Raw genomic sequence first — 21,603 nt, 5'->3', positions numbered from 1 at the left:
CTGAGTATATGCAAGGTTCACCAGTACCAAAATAACTAAACAACTAAAAATAGGAAGAGAAACCCATGAGCTCTGAGGGGAAAATGGTCTTAGGTTGTGATGTTTCATGTTGATCAATGACTTATTAAAGTTCCTCTATTCCTTCTGTGTACCTGATCCTGGAAGCAGAACTATGCTCTTTTTCTTTTTAAAATTTATTAGGTATTTTCTTCATTTACATTTCCAATGTTATCCCAAAAGTCCCCCATACCCTCCCACCCCCACTCCCCTACCCACCCACTCCCACTTCTTGGCCCTGGCGTTCCCCTGTACTGGGGCATATAAAGTTTGTGTGTCCAATTGGCCTCTCCTCCCAATGATGGTGGACTAGGCCATCTTCTGCTACATGTGCAGCTAGAGTCAAGAGCTCCGGGGTACTGGTTAGTTCATAATGTTGTTCCACCTATAGGGTTGCAGACCCCTTTAGCTCCTTGGGTGCTTTCTCTAGCTCCTCCATTGGGGGGCTGACTGTGAGCATCCACTTCTGTGTTTGCTAGACCCCGGCATAGCCTCTCAAGAGACAGCTATATCTGAGTCCTTTCTGCAAAATCTTGCTAGTGTATTTCATAACATGTCTTAGTGGTGAAACTCTGCTCGTACTCATTCCGGCCCCTGCTATCAGTGGAAATAAAGTGTCTTATGCTTATTATATGGCTTTCTTCTCAGTCATATAATTTGGAGAGATCTTGGTGTACAAACTTTATTAGCTGCAGAGAGAATTTTTTCTTCTACTTGGCTGTCTAAAAACATGGCTCCTCTGAACAAAAATTCAACTAGAGCTGGGGAAATTCTCATTCTCAGGAAATTTTACTCCTATCTTTAGAAACTAACAATTCTACCTTCTTGAAAACACTGGATGTTTCCTTTGTGAATTGTGATAGAAGAGAGGGGAGGAGAAAATAAGCTGCATTTAGATAAAGGCTGGATTTATGAATAAACAAGAAGATAAGCAGGCTTGATAGAAATTGATACATACATAGATAGATGATATAAGATATATAGAGAGACATAGACAGAGAGAGGGGGGATGGATGAACAGAGAAACAGACAGAATGATAAATAGATAGATAGATGTCTCAGGGTTTCCACTGCTGAGAAGAGATGACCAAGGCAACTCTTATAAGGGAAAAAAAATTTACTTGGGGCTGGACTACAGGTTCAGAGGCACAGTCTATAATTATCAAAGCAGGAAGCAAGGCAGTGTCCAGGAAGATAAGGTGCTAGAGAAGAAGCCAACAGTTCTACATCTTGATCCAGAAGACTGCCTTCAAGGCAGCTAGGAGAAGGGACTCAAAGTCCACCTCCACAGTAACATACTTCCTCCAACAAGGCCATATTTTGAACAACACTTTGCAATTGCAGAACACTAATAAAAATCACAGACGTACCATATTCAAGCATAAGAAGCTTTGCCACCCCATGGACAACCAGCTCTCTGACATCAAGACATGAGTGAACATATATGGAGATGAAAAAGGGCGAACCTCCCTGAAAAGCCTCATCACACAGTGCTTACTTTAATCACATGGTCAGTGCTGTGTTGCTTTCTTCCACTAATTCTTCCATCATAATATGTCTCTTGCTGTGAATGTGCGTTGGTTCCCTGGGTACCAAGACCATGGATTTTCCTTCACTTGAAGTGTCAGACCTCAATGCCAGTAAGGAAGTTTCCTGTATAGGTCTAAGACGTTTTAGCTGTCTAGAATTCCTAAATGAATCCTTCAAATAGACTCACTTTCTGGGTTAAAGTCATCTGGGCTGCCCAGAACTAATTCACATGAGAGATGAACTGTATCCAAGAACCTTGAACTCATCTTTTGTACTTGTTATTGGGAAGGCAGGTTCTGACTCCATTTATTTGCCCTTGACTACATTCTAGCTGGTTCCCCTCACATAAAAATCAAGTTTCCTAAATTCATTGTTTTTAATAGCTGAGTAGTACTCCATTTTGTAAATGTACCACATTTTCTGTATTCAATCCTCTGTTGAGGAACATCTGGGTTCTTTCCAGCTTCTGGCTATTATAAATAAGGGTGCTATTAACATAGTGGAACATGTGTCCTTATTACCAGTTGGAACATCTTCTGGGTATATGCCCAGGAGAGGTATTGCTGGATCTACCGGTAGTGTTATGTCCAATTTTCTGAGGAATCTCCAGACTGACTTCCAAGTGGTTGTACAAGCTTGCAACCCCACCAGCAACGGAGGAGTGTTCCTCTTTCTCCACATCCTCGCCAGCATCTGCTGTCACCTGAATTTTTGATCTTAGCCATTCTGACTGGTATGAGATGGAATCTCAGGGTTGTTTTGATTTGCATTTCCCTTATGATTAAGGATGTTGAATATTTTTTCAGGTGCTTCTCAACCCTTCAGTATAATTCTTGGGCAAATGGATGTATCTGGAGGATATCATCCTGAGTGAGATAACCCAATCACAAAAGAAGTCACTTGATATTCACTCACTGACAACTGGATATTAGCCTAAAAACTTAGAATACCCAAGATACAATTTGCAAAACACAAGAAAATCAAGAAGAAGGAAGACCAACGTGTGAATACTTCATTCCTCCTTAGAATAGGAAACAAAATACCCATGGAAAGAATTACAGAGACAAAGTTTAGAGCTAAGATGAAGGATGGACCATCCAGAGACTACCCCACCTGGGGATCCATCCCATAGTCAGCCACCAAACACAGACACTATTGCATATGCCAGCAAGATTTTGCTGAAAGGAGCCTGATATAGCTGTCCCTTGTGAGGCTATGCCAATGCCTAGCAAATACAGAAGTGGACGCTCACAGTCATCTATTGGATGGAACACAGGGCCCCCAATGGAGGAGCTAGAGAAAGTACCCAAGGAGCTGAAGGGGTCTACAACCCTATAGGTGGAACAACAATATGAACTAACCAGTACCCCCAGAGCTCATGTCTCTAGCTGCATTGAAAGAAAGATGAAATTTCAAGACCTATAAGTCATATAAAGTACTCAGAAATTGCTGGTTGTTTGTGAGCTAGAGGCTGCCTGGGGCTGAGAAAAAAGAAAAACAAACCTGGGTATGCCCCGTAGTTAAAACATTCCTGGGAACAGCTTAACCTAAAAAGATAAAGAGGAATATGAGGACATAACAGGGCTATCTAAACTGAGTCAACAACTCACAGAACTCTGACACCTTGCACATACATGTAATTTTTCTGCTGATGTTTGAATAAGCCAGTAGTGTGTCGCTATGCTGAATTCCACACCCCTAAGCTCCTTACCCCATAAAACCCCCTAGCTTTCGAGCCTCGTGGCCAACATCCGTTATCTCCTGTGTGGGATGCATGTTGGTCTGGAGCTCCGTCATTAAAGGACCTCATGTAATTACATCAAGATTGTCCTTCGTGATTTTTTGGGTGCATGCCGAATCGGGAATTGAGTGGGGTTTTCCCCACTAGGTTCTATCAGCATATGTAGCAGAAGATGGCCTAGACAGCCATCATTGGGAAAAGAGGCCCCTTGGTCTTACAAACTTTATATGTATGCCCCAGTACAGGGGAACACCAGGGCCAAGAAGTGGGAGTGGGTGGGTAGGGAAGCAGGGCAGGGGGTGGGTATAAGGAACTTTCAGGATAGCATTTGAAGTGTAACTAAAGAAAATATCTAATAAAAAAATTGAAAAAAAAAAATCAAGTTTCCATACCTTAGCACTGATGTTCTACATTGGTACACCCCTTGTTTTTAAGAAGGATGAAACTTAAGTTCCAACTGCTATTTTGATAACCTCTTTTTTCTGGGAACTGATTCAATTACTTTTTCATTTAAAAAAAAATCCATTGTTCAAGTTCTGTTGAAGTCATGGCAAAGCTTTTCATTTTAAGAAAAAAAAATGCTACTTAGTAAATTAACTATTCCATCAAATACTACATCAGTCAACTGCTGCTAGCCTATTTCTACAGTAGGGTTTAGAAGGGAATTATCTTGTTACATTCCAAAACTGCAAGTAATACTTCTTCCTAATTAGTTACCTATCAGCCTAAAACAAAACAATGTGACAAAAGAGCAACTATGGCCCTAGGTTAAAGAAAAGAAATGGCTACTTCAGAATGATCCAAGAAGTGTTTTTACATTTCTCTTTAAACTCCACACTGATGTCAAGAAACTAACTATTTAAAATGTGAAAGAGCACATCTTGACTTCTAGAAAATAAGTGTTACTATATAGGATTCTAACAACAGCAAAGTAATTTCTGAACACCTATTGTTTCATCTGGGAAGAACTTGGTTGTATTCTGTCTATGTATGTACTTAAAGTATAATTCTACCACAGTGTGCATTATGAACTGTTTATTTGAGCAAAAGCAGAGGAGCACAGTTAACACCAGCCATAATTCCGTGTGCACACCAACACCATGAGAGCTCTTCAGCCCACCTAGGCAAGGAGGCTACACAGCAGCAAAGAACTCACATGGCAGACTGAAATCATACAAAATAACACTATCTAAACAACCCCATCAGTAAGACATGCATGGTAATTTAAAACAGAAAACTAAAACATTGCACTCCAAAAGCTTACCTAAATTTTCTTGCATGTTTGTGTGTAATGAAGAATAATTATTTAATTTGTACTGTAGGTAGGCCCTAACATTTTGTGTATCTTTATTTTCATGTGGCTCATTGATTTTTAGAGTTATTAAATAGGGTTTTAAGTTATTAAATGCTCTGTTTTATTTATTTCAACTATAGTTACATTGTGTACTAAATATACCAAGGATTTTTAATCTATGGTATATACATGGAAAGCATAACTGTATTATTAGTTCAGTGAAGATCTCTTGCCCCCTACAAAAATACATTTTTACATAGAAGTGTCCCACAAAAGAAAACCAAACATTATTATTAATGTATTCTCTTCTATCAGTGCAAAAGACTAGATTCATAAATGACCCTTAAAAGAAATCTCAATATACTTCATGAACATGTTAATTTCATCCCCTTTTTCCCTTCTAAACCTAATCATTTTCTCACAGAGTATTAATTTTAATGGAAGAGTATAGATTAAAATCAACCTGGAGAGAGAATTTAATCAGTCAGTAAAGTATCAATTTTGCAACCATAAGAACCTGAGTTTGGCTGGGCGTGGTGGCGCACGCCTTTAATCCCAGCACTTGGGAGGCAGAGGTAGGCGGATTTCTGAGTTCAAGGCCAGCCTTGTCTACAGAGTGAGTTCCAGGATAGCCAAGGCTACACAAAGAGACCCTGTCTCGAAGGAAAGAAAAAAAAAAAAAAGAACCTAAGTTTGAGCCCCAGAACCCTCGTTAAAAAAATTTTAAAGTCAAATATGGTGGAACACACTTGAATCTCAATCATGGGAAGATAGACTTGGGTTTCCCTGGCCAGCCAACTCACCTACCTGTCATATTCCAAGCCAATGAGAGACTCTGTCTGAATAAATAGAAGGATGGTCTATACCTGGTATATATGTGTGTGTGTGTGTGTGTGTGTGTGTGTGTGTGTGTGTGTGTGTACATTTAAATCACAAACATGCAAAGTGATATGCCTAATGATTGCAACTGCATTCAATTCTAGAGCAAAACATAGTCATGATATACTTCTTCTACAGTTTTATAAGAGATCTGCTCTTATGACAGAGAACAAGAAACAGAATTCCCTATGATGCCAGGCTTTCCTCTAGGGTGATCATTTTAGCACCTTGTTATGGCAGAAATGTGAAATGTCCCCTGAAAGTTTGTGTGTTTAAATACTTGTTTCTGAGCTGGCAGTACTGCTTTAGAAGGTTCTGGAACTATATATACATGCAGTGGAGGAAGTCTGTGAGTCAGTGGGGACGACTTAAGATTTAGAGCCCAGCCCTGTTTTCAGTGTTTACTTGCTCTCTCTCTCCTCTCTCTCTCTCTCTCTCTCTCTCTCTCTCTCTCTCTCTCTCTCTCTCTCCCTCTCTCTCTCTCTCTCCCTATCTTTCCTTACTAGTCAATCAAAATATGTAAAAATACTCTTGCTCTTGGTGTCATAAACTACTCCCACATCATTGTCTCTCTCTGCCATGATAAACTGTATCTTCAAACTGTCAGCCAAGGCAAAATTTTCTCCCTTCAGTTGTGTCTTGTCAGGCATTTGGCTACAGCAATGAGAAAAAATAATATACTCCTAGACAAGAAGGTTCTGAGCATAATAGAAGCCATAATTTATTGTAGGAAAAATAAAGGTTATCTACTTTACTTCAAAGAAAGTACTACCTGATATACATTTAGAGACTTCTGTCTCTGTGTTATTTGGTTATAGGAAAAGCATTGCTTAAAAAGAATTAATGCTAGTTAATAAGTCCAACTATCACTGTATTAAACTGTACTGTACTAATATAAGAGCCCTGTAGAATATAGACATGACTTGGTTTGTTGATAAAACTTGAAGCTGTGAAGATTTTAGAGTGTAACACCTCCCCTCTTCAAAGTTGTTTAAGAGAAAGTTTTACTATCCCTGAAAAGGAGTTGAGGAAAAATGATTTCATGGTACACCAGTATCCATCCCACAGAGTTATATGATGTTGTGAAAAAATTGGGGGCCAATGTATCATTATATTTTTCAAACATTTGTGAAACTTTTAAACTAAAATGATGACTATCTTGGCAAAATATGTTGTGGTTGCAATAATGCCATGGATCTTATAGGAGTAATCAAGCGCTTTGATTTAAATCTCATTCCACAAAATAGAATGGCAGCATTTAGCATATCTCCAAGGGTGAACCTGAGTTGGGCATTGTGGGATTGAAGAAAAGACGGACACATGGAAAAGCTGTACTCCAGTGGTCTGATGTCTCTGATTGACAGCGCTCAGCATCCTACAAACTCAGCATGCTTAGTATATACAGTCAAACATGGAAACAGGGCTATTGCAGCTGAACAAGGAGGTAAAACTGTAACATACAGATAAACAAGGAGCTGGGGTTTATGGTATATATCTTTATCAAGGAGATGGGTTTATCTAATTTCAGTTGGATCACTCTCTGTAGGGGAGCAGTCTTCAGCTTGTAAGTATTCTGGAGGAGAAAGCTTTGGTGGATATTTTCTGCACACACTGTCAACATTGATACTCAGACTAGAGAAAGGCTTAGATATTCCTCTAAGACTCAACATTGGGGAGAAGGCTTTACCATTCTCCCATGGGTCAAAGGCTAGTATCTGCAACATGACCATCCCCATGTCAACAATAGACATTCACTCAGAACTTCACTGACTCAGGACTTCCTATGCTGCTTACAGGGGACTCATATCAGGCATTGCAAACTGGGCCAAGAACCAATGGCTATAGAGGAGGACCTACTTCTAATATTTTGTTAAATGAAATAATAGCAAACTGCCTGTTAAACCCCTAACCTTATACTCATAGATTAGTGCATCTCTCAACTTGTATTGGGAAAGCTTCCTTTTGCAGTAGATAGTGGTTAATATAGAGACTCACCATTTGTCTAAGTATAAAGAGTAAATAACCGTGGAGTTCCCAACTCTAAATAGGACACCTGTGGTGATTTGAATAGAAATGGCCTCGTAGAATCATGCATTTGACTACTTGGCCCATAAAGTGGCACTAATAGGATGTGTGGACTTTTTGGAGGAAATGTGTCACTGTGGAAGCAGGCTTTGTGGTCTCATATGCTCAAGCTACGCCTAGTATAGCAGACTCTCCCTCCTGCATGCAGATTAGGATGTAAAACTTTCAGCTCCTTCTCTAAGTACCATGTCAGCCTGTACCCTTCCAGCTGCCATGTTTCCCACCATGACAATAACAGCCTAAACCTCTGAACTGAAAACAAGTCCAAATTCACTGTTTTTTTTTTTTTTTTTTTTTTTTGTAAGAGTTACCATGGTCATGGTGTTTTTCACAACAATAAAACCCTAAGACATCTATACAACACACACACAAACACATACATACACACACATACACACACACAAAAAGCCCCATTATCATCTTACAAGAGGGAGCATAAAGATTGTAAGAGCCAGAGGTTGAGGAAAACTGTTGTGAGACAGTGTTTTCCAGATATGGCAAGCCCATGATGTACATGAATTAACTACATCTATGGACTGACTACATAAGAATTTCATAAGATGAAGCCAGTCCAATTTTCAATATGGATAAGGGAAGGGCTCATGTTGTCCTACCCCTAGCTTAAGAATATTCACAGATGATGGATGCTAGAAGTTGGGAGGATGTTTCCTCCAGGAGTGTGCCCCAGGTAGGATGCGTGTGCTCTACTAGACATCCTGGAAGCACCAAGTAGAAATTAGACTCAGTAGGTTAGAAAAAGTTGACATCAAGTTAGGAGGGAAGTGATGTAAGTAGAGGGTCTGAGAAAAGTTGTAGGGTATGGGGGATGGACATCACCAAAATACATTTTATATGTGCATGAAATTCACAAATTAAAAATATATTTAAAATACCATCCGTAGAGAAAAAAATAACCCAGCCATTAAATACAAGGTAAATATGAGAAGTTTCTCTTCAGCTTTTAAAAGTAGGCTTTGTCCACATCCTTTGAGGCTCCTCTATCAACATCAAACTGAACCCATGGTGTAGAAATCCCCCCAAAATAGAAACTTGGTGAATTAAAGAGTTCTGAGGGTGACTTGGCCTATTTTGTGACTGTAGAGATGCTCAGTGGTTAAGGGTACTTGCACCATGGGGACCTGATTTTGGATACAGCTTCTGTGTAAGAAGGCAGCCATAGCTGTGTGCCTGTAACTCCAGTATTCTAAGAGAGGTAGAACAGAGGATTTCAGTGTTCTCTGGGTTCCATCCTATGGAAAGTGCAAGCTCTATGTTCAGAGACTCTGATTCAAGTGAGTAAGGTGAAAATTAACAACTCTCAGCTGGCACCATTAAATGAAATTAAAAACTGAAGAATAAATTAACAAAATATGCATTGGTGTGCACTATAATTTCCCCCTTAACCACAGTTTCATTTTCCACAGTTTGAGTTACATGTGGTCAAAAGTGGCCCATAAATATTAAGTGGAAAATTCCAGACATAAACAATTCATAAGCCACACATTGCACACCATTCTGAGTAGCATTAGGAAATAAGACGTTCAGTTCTATTCCTTCTGGACCATGAATCATCATGTTCAGTACATCCATTAATGATCTGCTAAGAGATCACTTGTCTTGGTACCATAGTGCTGGTGTTTTAAGTAATCCCTGTTTTACATTGTAATGGCCCCAAAGTATAAGTACAGGCAAACGACAACAAGGCAGAAAACACAGACAGATCAATTCTGGTATTATACAGCAACAGTGTAGTATGTGGGGAAAACACAGTGTACATAAAGGTTCTTATGCAGGGTTTCCAACATCTACACTAGGGGGTCTTGAAACAGATCCCTAGGAGTAAGGAAAACTGCTGTAAAGAGTGCATATAAACTGATACAAGCAACATAACCCCCTTTTAAAAAGCATCACAAATGTTCTCCCTGGAATGCTAAATAAGAATCACACAGCAGTGATATAGGAATATTTGAGGGAGCTTACAGAGATCCAAATTTACAATGAAATGTTGATTACAGTCAGTAGAGGAATTGTAAATACCGAGCATCGTATGTTACTTTGTGCCCTTTATGAAAACTTAGTGGTTTTCCCTTTTCCATATCTTGTATTACTTTTCCTAGGCCACCCCTGTATCCCATTCTTGATGCTAATATAATGATAAGCATTTGATAGCACATGTATGTACTTCTAAGTTCTAATGGAAAACATTCCATCATAAAATGCTTCACAGCCCTAAAGCTGCAGAAAATGTATTGGTGTACCTTATAAAGCTAGTTCTAACTAGTAGTAAACTGAAAATGATCATGGTGCTATGCTGCTAAGAAATAAATGAGAAAAATATGTACACTCATGTGTGTCATTATGGAAATGTATATATAAGAGCCTTTTAGAACAACTATAACATAAAAATTACTGAATAACAGGAGAAATTAGGCCTCAAGTTTGTAATCCTGAAAGTCAATGTTTTAATTATCATTTGATTTTCATAATATTCAAATTGGCATCCTTGCCCCTGAAAGGTATAATTAATTCTACTCAAGTTTCTTTTCAGAACAAAAAGAATATTGGAAATCCTATTCCCCAGTTTGTGTATGCAATGCTAATGCCACAAAAATCATAAATTGTTTATTCAAATAAAAAGTTCAATAATCTTTGTGTCATTTAAATGAAACCTGGTGTGTCCATGGGCACTCTGAAATACAGGAAAAAAACACAAGAATCCTGACACAGTAGGTCTTTTAGATACCGAAGAATTTTTAGTTGTTGCATATTAGAGAAGTCATAACTGGGATCTTTCTTGGGGCCTGGAATTTGGCTTAGAGTGAGGTAAACTCTCTCACTTTTATCTTGACTTTCTAACATCTATTTACAAAGCCACATTCATCTTTCACGCGCCCTACTCGACCAGCAAGAACGATGCTGCAACAGGATCCTTCTGCACACGTTTATTGGGAGAGCTTGATTGCAGAGGCGAAGAGACCCAGAGCCCAGAACTGGTGCTGCTTATATAGGCCTAGGAGAGGCGTGTCTCACACCCGGATTGGTTATGCACTAAGCCTCATTTGCATGTTCCTCATCTGATTGGCTACTCTCTCTCTCTCTCTCTCTCTCTCTCTGTACCTCACAGAGCCTCATTATCATACCTCATTTGCATGTCTCACATCTGATTGGTTATACTCTCAAAGCCTCATTATCATGCCTGGGCCAGGCAGTGTCTTTGCAAAAAACTTTGCTGCATATGTACACATTGGTTTTTTGTCCAAACTTATGCATGGTGGCCAGCAGTAGTCAGTGCCACTCTGCAACGGCACATGTGGCTTCCCACACATTCATTCAAATGTCATCTGCCAACCACTGCTCTCCCCATCCCAGAGTCTATATTTTCATATGAACAAATTAGAAAGCCATGGGGTTATGAAAGAATACAGAAATAGCACTTTGAATGAGAAAACGAGAAACATACAGAGCTGCTAAGTACTGATGTCTGAGAGTGTGACCCAGCAGCTGTTTCCTACAGGACACAATGCGGTACAAAATTCTATGGAGACATCATCCTACCATTAGAAAAGAAAGGAACAAATTCGACATTTCATTATATTGTATATTACATATTCAAAATATGTAACAAGATTTCATTTGAACTTTTAAAAACTATTCTTCATTAAATGGATTATAATTCTTTGGTAGACTTAAAGGTTTTTTTAATATGTATGTATATCCATGGTTATGTTAGGCAATTTCAACTACTTGATATATTGAAGTGATTTATGGTTTTTTTATTTAAGTGATAATAAAATAAGTTGTTAAAGGATAAATCATTTTATTAGTTAAAAAAAAAGCCAAAAAGGAACTTCATATTTTGGAAAAATCTAAATACTACTAATAATATCAAAATAAATTTTTTATAATATCTGTTTGAGGATTTAAAATTTAACCTAGTAAGTGATATTGGTCTGATATCTTACTATATATGTATATTTTAATGTTATATCTAAATTTCAACTATGTATATACTTCCCTGTTTTTGTTTTATAATGTCAGGTGTTTTATTAATATATATTATTAATAATATATGAAAGTCATCCCTAAGAGTAATTTTCAAAATAAAGAAAAAATTTTAAATAATAATTTTAATTTTAAATAATAATTTAATAATAATTTTTAAAAGAATCTAAAATGTCACAGAGATAGATATGAACAAATGGGAGAGGGCCTTGCTGTGTTAATCATGATTCTCTTCCCAGATCAGTTCATGGGTATCTTTTTTTAAAAATATAAACACATTTATTTTCTTTTTTTTTTTTTCATCCCAACCACAGTTTCCTCTCCCCCTCTCCTCCCAATCCATACCCATCCTCCCTTCTACTCCTCCCCATCCACTCCTTTTCTTTTTCTCTTCAGAACTAACCAATACCCCCCGGAGCTCGTGTCTCTAGCTGCATATGTATCAGAAGATGGCCTAGTCGGCCATCAGTGGAAAGAGAGGCCCATTATTCGTGCAAACTTTATATGCCTCAGTACAGGGGAATGCCAGGGCCAAGAAATGGGAGTGGGTGGGTGGGGGAACTTTTGGGATAGCATTGGAAATGTAAATGAAATAAATACCTAATAAAAAAAATGAAAAAAAAAAAAAAGAAAAGAAAAGAAAAGAAAATGGCAGGCCAACCTGTGAGAACAACCAAACACGGAATATCAAGTTACTAGGCATCTCCCTTCATATTAAAGCTGAATAAGCCAACCAAACCACTAGGAGGAAAGGGTACCAAAACAGGTGAAAGAACAAAGATAGCCCCTGCTCCCACTGTTTGGAGTCCCACCAAGACCAAGATAAACAGCTGTAATGTATGTACAGAAGACCTAGGTCAGACCCAGGCATGCTCCCTGGTTGTAAGTTCAGGTTCTGTGAGCCTCTGTGGGCCCAGGTTAGTTAATTTTGTCAGTTTTCTTGTGGTGTCTTTGATCTCTCTGGCTCAGACTGTCCTTCCTCCCCATCTTCTGCAGGATTCCCTGAGCTCTGCCTCAGGTTTGGCTGTGAGTCTCTGAATCTGTTTCCATCAGTTGCTGGATAATTTCTTTCTGGTAACAACTAGACTAGGCACCAATCTTTGAGTATAGCAAAATATCATTAGGAATCATTTCATTATTTGCTTGTTGTTGGTTTTTAGTTGGTTTGGGTTTTTTGTTTGTTTGGGGGGGGGGTTGTTGTGTTTTGTTTTGTTTTGTTTTGTTTTGTTTTGTTTTTGTTTTGGCTGCTCTTGTTTGGTTCTATTCTAGGCCTCTGGGCTATCCAGGCTCTGGGGCCTGACCCTGTCAGGAGTGGACTTTCTCTTGTGGCATGAGTCTCAAGCTGAAACGTTGATGAGCCATTGGTTAGCCATTCCCACAATTTCTGTACCACACTTACCCCAGCACATCTTGTAAGCAGGGCAAATTATAATCAAAGATTTTGTGGCTGGATTGGTGTCTCAATGCATCCACTGAAGTTCTGCCTGGTTACAGAAGATAGCCAATTTAGGCTCCACATCCCCCATTGCTAGGAGTCTTATCTAGGGTTACCTTTGTAGATTCCTGGGAGTTTCCATGCACTAGGTTTCTACATCATCTCAAAGATGCCCTTCAATTCCAGTTATCTCTTCCAATGCTCAATCCCTTCATCCTCCCCATATCTGATCCCTCCTGTTTGGTTTGGTTTTTTGTTTTTGTTTTTTGTTTTTGTTTTTGTTATTGTTGTTTTGTTTTGTTTTTGTTTTGGTCGGTCTTGTTTGGTTCTATTCTAGGCCTCTGGGCAATCCAGGCTCCGGGACCTGACCCTCCAGGAGGTGAAAGGGAATCCTACGCAACTGCCACCAGAGACAGCTTGCTCTATTCCACCCCACCCCCACCAGAGACAGCCTGCTCTACTCCACCCCACCCCCACCAGAGACAGCCTGCTCTACTCCACCCCACCCCCACCAGAGACAGCCTGCTCTACTCCACCCCACCCCCACCAGAGACAGCCTGCTCTAATCCACCCCACCCCCACCAGAGACAGCTTGCTCTACTCCACCCCACCCCTATCCATCCACAATATCTCTTCTATTTCCCTTTCCTGGGGAAATTCATGAGTCCCCTTTGAGAATAGCTATCATTTTATTTTGCTTTTCTTATTTGAAACACTTTGGAGAGCAAGTGTTTATTGTCTGCAGGTTCAAACCCAAGAGTAGGAAAATTAAGGGATTTTCTTTTATGCCTATCCCACTTTCTGACATATAATTTGATGTTGAATGACATTCAAAATCATCCTGTACTTCCTTCCCCTTATACAATGTCTGGGCTTTAACTAAGCAAATCTTTACAAAAAATTTGCCTTAATGTAGATTCTGCTATTCAGCCAGCATTTTTTATTCTTCCACAAAATGGCATTTTAGAGCAGAAACTATGAAGCATAATAAGGTAGAATAGATAAGTATTTTAGCACTCAGCCAGAAGTGGACTTGTAAAAACAGATAAATGACTATCATCACAATTTCATCTTTCTAGCAGTTACTATGAGGAAGGCTATAATATGATTAGTTAAAGTGGATCCATAGTCAAGTAACCATGGAGAGGAAGGACAGAATACAATTTATCACCCACCTACTAAGAGCTGTAACACCACCTACTTATATCAATTTGAACATATTGATACAAATGATCATTCGACAGAATCTTGTGGAGTGTGGAGTGAACATATACAAGTATACATAGAAATCATGATTTGGCCTCATGCAGTAGTTAAATGTCATCTTGTAACTAAAGAAAGTACTAAAAGAGCATAGAGAGGAAATCACTTCTGAATGAGCAGGGGCAAACTGGTAGTTGATATGGTTTAGATATAAAGAATATACTACAACCTCATGTGTTGAAGACTCCAGTTCCAATAATTGATAAGTTAGTGGATCTTGTAGTCTGCTTATTCTTTGTTACTTCTCTATGGAGGGCTCAGTCTGTTTATCCACTCATTATATATAAGCTGAATCTATGATTATTTTGATCTATAGACTCAAACGGTTGTAATATTGTGTCACGTTCAAGCCTTGAGAAGGAATCCTAACTTCTGTGTTCATCTCTATCATTTTTAGTCTAGATGAGATCAGCCAAAAATGTTTGTTACTTATTATATGAAAGATCTTCCAGACCCAGTTAAATTAAAAGAGAAAGAGAGGGCAATCAGCAGATTCCCTAGTGGTGAAGAAGAGACTGAGGGTTAAAGGCAAACAATATAATCCTTCACATTTTCTCACTGTACTTGTATACCCTTGGCGGCTGCTTTTCTCTCATTGTAAAACTAAAAGCCTTCTGAGTGAATATACAGGAGATAGCTCTTCACTGGGAAGAGAGCCTGCACTGTAGGGCAGAAGTCCTGTTGGAACACTTTAGTAGTCTCCTACATGAACTGACTGATGAACACGGGGCAGCCTTGGTCCGTATATTGTGTCCTCTTGGTTCAGGATTTAGCCTGTACTTGGCCTCGTTTGAGGGTTTGTTCATTCAGAACATGTAGCATCTATGCATGAATGAAGCCAATCCTCCTGGAAAACTCAAAACTTCTCTGCCTGGGATTTTTTTCACACTACTGTCACAATGTAACATGACAAATGTAATGTTCCCAGTATATTTTAAAGTAAATACCCATATGACCAAGGACTTCAGACAACAATGTTCATTATAGTAAATTTTAAAAATGTAATTTAATGATTATGGACATATTGCCTGCAAGAAAAGTTTCAAACTCTTTCCTTGGCTTTTAGCCTCTACTTTGCCTCTAATTTTATAAATTAATAAAGTCTAAAATCTAGGAAAGTGTTTTCCTCATTTCTTCATCATTCATATACTAATATCGTTCATTCAAACCATACATCAGATAGACCTTTTTGCACTGAAACATACAAATAAAACAGGGGTAAAAATTATTGCTTCTACAGAACTTAAATTCTTGTGAAAGCAAAAGGAGACAAATGTTGATGGAGACATTTGATAAGTATTCAAAGGATGTCATAGAATCTAAGGATTGTGGGGAAAGACAGAATAAGGCACCAAGGTAAGCTAGGGTTAACTGTTAGCAATAGCTTCAATTTAAACCTTTGGCTTTCCTCAGGCCCTGTGCCAGCCTATAGTAATCACTGCCACCTATGGGCCTTTGCACTGTCACCTTGCATTCCAGATCATTCAACCAACTTTACTTCACCTTTGTTTGATATTGGAGAATAAATCCTAAACAGAAAGGATGGAAGGAGAGGTGCAGAAAGCTAGGTTCTCTCTCTTTTCCATAATTTTTGGTTGATTTTTTGTTTGTTTTTGTTTGTTTGTTTGTTTGTTTGTTTGTTTGTTTGTTTCAAGACTCAGTTTTTCTGTGTAGCCCTGGCTATCCTGGAACTCACTTTGTAGACCAGGCTGGCCTTGAACTCAGAAATCCGCCTGCCTCTGCCTCCCAAGTGCTGGGATTACAGGCATGTGCCACCACCACCTGGGGTTTGACTAACTTTTATTATAACAGTTTTGAAGGTGAAATACCATGATGTTTTATATGCATGGCCTTTTCCATATATAATTTTTCCATAAATATATATTTCACTTGTGTTGTTCCTTTCCCAATTACTCACACATCAATATGTAATAAGTTCTAATTTGGTGGTAAGAAGTGTCTTCAGTCTTATCATTAAAATGCTTTTCAGCCACAAATAAGCTTTTTCAGGCATAAGCCAGCCTTCCCTTAGCTGTAAATATTTCATGCCCCAAATAAGCCTCTCCAAGCTCTGAGGAAATTGTGGATTCTAAACAAATTTAAAATCAAATACTCATAGTTCTCAGACCTTATCAAGAACATGACGTAAACAAATGTTTTGTCGAGAAAGTATTGATCATCTCTGTTGATTTTCTCTAGGAAAACATGCCTCAATAAGGCTTCCATGTCATGTGGGGTTCCTATTAGCAGGAAGTCATGCGCACTTACTTGTCAATCAAAAGTTTGCAAAAAGGAAGTGTTAAAAACTAGGCTGTCTGGACCAGTGTCTCTCATTAATTCACATGTGAATTACTTAGACAGATTGTGTCTCAGGAAAGAAGGGAACTGGTTGGCCATGCTAGTTCAATGTGCTCCTGGGTGAAGCCAGTTCTCTGAAGCCAGGCCATACCAAACAACATATCTTGGTAATATGACAGATGTCTCTTATTGTCTTTTTTGGATATTTTATTTACTTACATTTCAAATGTTATCCTCTTTTTCAGTTTCCTTCTGGAAACCCCCTATCCCATCCTCCCTCCCACTGCTTCTATGAGGGTGCTCACCTACCTGCCCACCCACTCCTACCTCCCCACCCTGGCGTTCCCCTACACTGGGGCATGGAGCCTTACCAGGACCAAGGGACTCTCCTCCCATTGATGTTTGACAAGGCCATCCTCTGCTACATATGCGACTAGAGCCATGGGTCCCACCATGTGTACTCTTTGGTTGGTGGTTTAGTTCTTGTTATCTTTGTACTGCTAAATAATTGAGGTTATTTTTCCCCATGTAATATATTGGTATTCTGTCTTTCTTATGGGTGGTCCTATGAACAGAGCCATTTTATGTTATCATTAATTTGTTAAAAGCCAGAATTATATGAAAGACTTACTTATATTGAGAGGTTAATCCTAGCAGTAATTTTGAATTGGCATACAATGTCCTTGACTAGGATCATTTTTAAAGATGAAGTTTTATTGATTTAAACAACATGAGAGTTGTTCGGAGTAGGGAAGGAAGATGTATTATTTCTGAAGGCCTTCTAAGCCTTATCAAATTCTTTCTGTAATTTAACACATGTATCATTTCCAATCAATTGCTATAAAAAAGGTACCTGCATACAGGGCTCTGGCCTCTATGCTATGTGCAGATGAGATAAGGCAGTAGAGTTCAATAAATCAGGCATAGTGGGGTGAGTAATGGACCTGTCTCTCACAGCAGAATGAATGTGTGCAAACAAAACAATAAATACCCAACACTGTCAAAGAGAGGGTCCAATCACTGGGCAAAAACCAAAAAGCCATCAGCATAGCACATCAGAGTCAAAACATCTTGATATTAAAACTTCAAGATATAGAACTAAATAAACATTGAAATTAAGTATGTTGAGAATGGAAAAGCATGATTTAAAGGAGTAAAATGGTTATAGAGTGCATCTATTTCAGAACAAGCTGACATCCACCCCAGGCTTTCATGGCTTCTATACATGACTGTGAGTGAGACAGATTTATTACACAGAGATGAGATTGACAGCAGATTAGGAAATTATTGATCTCACACCAACTCATATTTTAAAAACTCAGCCTTGCCTGTCCAACTCATACAATCTAAGCTACAAGAAAGCAGAGTCATAGATGAATAACCATGCCCCATTAAAACATTCGACTTGTTTCTGAAAGCTAAATAATAAAAAGCAACTTGCATTCATCTGTGAACATCTCTGAAAAAGCTGGTGACTAAGAATCTCACTCCCTATTTAAGAAAGTCAATTAACTTTTGTTAAGCACACAGTTGAAAACACTTTGATTCAAGGGGCTACAGGATGCTTATTTTCTCAAAGGTTGTCAGAGTTTATTCCCTATTCTCATGCATAATGTACCTTTGTTTGTCAAAAAAAAAATCCTCATGTCTCAGGTTTCCTTATCAGTTTCTTGTGACTCCTCTGCACATCCAGGAACTCTTGATCCAGGTCCAGCCAAGTTGGAAAAGATGAGGCTGATGACCCTCCTTATCAGTTCATACTCCAATCACCAGTGATAGCTAAAGGCCCTGAACGACCAGCTGTCACCCCACAGCTGCCAGCACAGCTGAATTTCCCAATTGTAGAAAAACATAAAATAAGACTTGCTGGATATAGGGAGGGGGGGAAAGGCCAGTCCAAGAAAATAAGATCTTAACAAAATGGAACCTGACCTTAATATGCTGCAAGCCCTTGCCTAAGGCACACAAGGTACTGCTTCACTTTGTGTGTCACTATAGTAATATACTAATAGTAGCATCTGAGATGAAAAAGGGAGCTATTTTAACTCCTGAGTTTACTTAAAGTGATACAAATCCACATTAGCTTGCAGGGGAGGGTTTTCTAATTCAGACCATCAAATATTACATCTAAATTATTTCTTTTATCCTATTCATTTATGTCTTTGGAAAGGTGGAGGAAAGAAATAATTTTCAAGGCAAACCATGAGATTCCAGTCCCAATTTTTCTAAAATCATCAGATAGGTTTTACTGATGGGACATGTCGGCTGAGCAGCATCAGCCTCCAGCCTTTGGACCACTCAGGTCTCCTTCCTCAATAATGGGCTCTCTGCCTTCCTGTCCACACTTTCCCTCCAAACTTCGTTTGTGGTTAAGCCTTCCTTCTCCTTCCCATCTCCAGACTCCATAGAACCTTTGGTAAACAGCCAAATGTCCTGGGTCTAGTGATGCCAGAGACCATGTGGAAGTCCATGATCCGTGTTCCCACTGATGATAAAGGGCAAAGAAACTGCTTTTGCCATGGTATTGATGACTGCCAGCTCAGAGTTGAAAAGGAGGTACATAGAATGCCAATATGACAACCCTGACCGCCATCTCCAACCTACTCCCCAAAAGTAACAGCCTAGACAAAAAGCCATCAAGGGGAACTCTTTAAAGTTGTGCTAAGGATGCTGAAGTGTAGTTCTCCACAACTGATGGCTTCTGATGTGGGCCTGGGTTGGGAAGCCCCGTTTTCTTTAAGGGGCTAGCCATTGGGAGATTGACCATGCTCCAGTGAATATATAGACAACACAAATTTGACTTGTTCTTTTCCTTTTTGTGGGGAAAGGTCACAGGGTTGGGGTAGACATGAGAGGACTGAAAAGTCTCAAGTTTCATGATGTGAAATCCAAAAACAAAAATCAATAAATATATTATAAGAAGGGAAAAAACGAACTCCCAAAGTGCCCATGATTTCCTTTTTCTTTTTGTTGATTTTTCCTATACTTTACCTTCTCTCTTTGAAAACAAAATGACAGCAAAATGTTCTCTTGGTTATTTTTTATATGGTCCTGAGATCGATTTAAGTGGTCTCCAACACAGTGGGTAGCTCAGGCTGTTTCTATTGAACTTCACTCAACTACAGAGCTCTTTGGAACACTCTACAATGCCATGTAAACTGGAAATGGGCTCAGGTTTTGTCCTAAGCCTATGGGTTCTCTTGGGATTATGCAAAGAAAGCTACATAAATGAGTAAGTTGGTATACAGAAAAACTTGCAAAACAATGCAGAAAAATCAAGCAATGATGTCAAAGCTAAGAAATAGATACCTAGTCATTATTTAAAGTTTTCATTCCAGCAGTGAGGAGGCAGATGCAGGAGAATCAAACATTTGAGGCCAGTATGGAGTACACACTTGAGCCTCAGATACAGTGAGACTCTGTCCTAGTTAGGGTTTCTATTCCTGTAATGAAACACCATGACCAAAAGTAACTGAAGGCAAAGGGCTTATTTGGCTTTCATTTTCACACTGTAGTCCATCCCTGAAGGATAAGAACTCAAGCAGGGCAGGAACCTGGTGGCAAGAGCTGATGCAGAGGCCATGGTATGGTACTGCTGATTGGCTTGCTCCCCATGGCTTATGCAACCTACTTTCTTATAGAACCTAGAACCACCAAGCCCAGAGATGGCCCCACCCACAATGGACTAGGCCCTTACCCATCGATCACTAGTTAAGAAAATGTCCTACAGATGGATCTTATTGAGGCATTGTCTTAATTGTGGTTCCCTCCTTTCAGATGACTCTAGCCTGTGTCAAGTTGGAAAAAAACTAGCTAACACAGACCCCATCTCAAAAAACAAAAAAAAATTTTCCCTAAAAGTAAAACTAGTGTCTGCTAATAAGTAGATATTCATATTTCTTGTTGTTAAATGTCACAATTAAGATATGGTCTACTTTTTACCTATATTATTCATGAAGAGCTTATCACAATATCCAAAGAGTGCATTACCATTATTAACAAAAATATTTTATATGTCATACAAGGTTCTACCTCAAAGAAGGATTATTTACACCAAAGCTGAATTTGCAGTATTAAATATTAATTCCTTTGGATGAACATTTATCTAAGAGAAGTGTCTATTTCTCTGACTATAATGGACATGGAACTTAGACTCAAACATCAAGTAATAGCTTTAGAACATGAAAACTATCCAAATACCTTCCAATTATCACATATTTAGCACCAATTATTAAACATTCAGCAAAGGCACTACAAACAAAAGGCTTTGGCATTAATAAACTAACTGGTATTCCAAAGAAGCAAAATATGAAAAAAAAAGTGTTGGGAGTTTACTCTATTTATAGTGGGACAGACTCCAAACAGATAAAGATTTAACTGTGAGAAGTAAAACTAGCCAATGCTAGATTTCTCTTATAACTTGAATATAGCAAAAACCCCTTTAAAACTCCTGACTCAAAACTCCAGAATGGGTAAAAGAAATAACATCTTATCGTTTTAGGCATATAAATATTTTTTAAAGTTAAACTTATTCATGTAGATAAGAACATCCATAACCAAACACAAAAAAATGGAAACCAAGGCAGGAACTCAGGCCAGGAACCTGAAGACAGAAACTAAAGCAGAAACCTCAGAGAATGCTACTTAGTAGCTGTCTTCCATCCATCTACTCAACCAACCACCCTTTCTATACAGCCCATGCCCACCTACCCAGGGATAGCACAGCCCATATTGGGCTGGGATCTCCCATACCAATTAGTAATCAAGAGTCAATTTTGTGGGGATACATATCTGCAATTGAGGCCCACTTTTCTAAGGTATACTAAGTTGACAACTGAAGCTAACTGAAACAATTAAGAAAAGGGTTTAGGGAGGAAAAAAATCAGAACAGGTTGTATATATGAATGCATTTTATCTTAATTTGCTAATTAAATATTGGAGATAGATTAAAATGAAAGCCTTAGGGGTAAAAAAGGAAGAAGCTAAGTAAAATTTAGGTAAACTTTTCTTTATAGAAAA

The sequence above is a fragment of the Mus musculus genome, chromosome 12 (assembly GCF_000001635.26).
Source record: "Mus musculus strain C57BL/6J chromosome 12, GRCm38.p6 C57BL/6J".
Classification (NCBI taxonomy): Eukaryota; Metazoa; Chordata; class Mammalia; order Rodentia; family Muridae; genus Mus; species Mus musculus.
The sequence above is the reverse complement of the archived record's forward strand: the minus strand, read 5'-3'. Positions refer to the sequence as shown.